The following is a 421-nucleotide window of genomic DNA, read 5'->3' on the forward strand; positions in this document are numbered from 1 at the left end:
ACTTACTGTTTATTTACGAAGTGAATCACCCAACCGCAACAAGATGCAGCACGAGCGAGGCACTGTCTACCTTTCCACAGCGACTAACCTGCAATTCAGATTAAGCTCTCCGTGGTTTAGTAACGCCCACCTGGCTAGCTCCAATATCCCCCCCCTTAATGATGGTTAATTACAAACTACGATAACACACTCACACAGCCCGAGAGGAGAGCAAATAGTGCATAAACGGCTCAACTGCCTGAGTTTCACCTTGCTAATGACTGCCTTGTTCATCGGTTAATATTTCAGCTCTGTTATTCTATTACGTTGAATAGCAAGGTGTGTAATGTGATGGTCAGATGGGACGAAATGTAGGGAGAGTTAATCGAGGGTACATGAATAAAATGTCCAATTAAGCACGCTCTATTTGCAATATCTATCT

This window comes from Penaeus monodon, chromosome 23, assembly GCF_015228065.2.
Source record: "Penaeus monodon isolate SGIC_2016 chromosome 23, NSTDA_Pmon_1, whole genome shotgun sequence".
NCBI classification, from domain to species: domain Eukaryota; kingdom Metazoa; phylum Arthropoda; class Malacostraca; order Decapoda; family Penaeidae; genus Penaeus; species Penaeus monodon.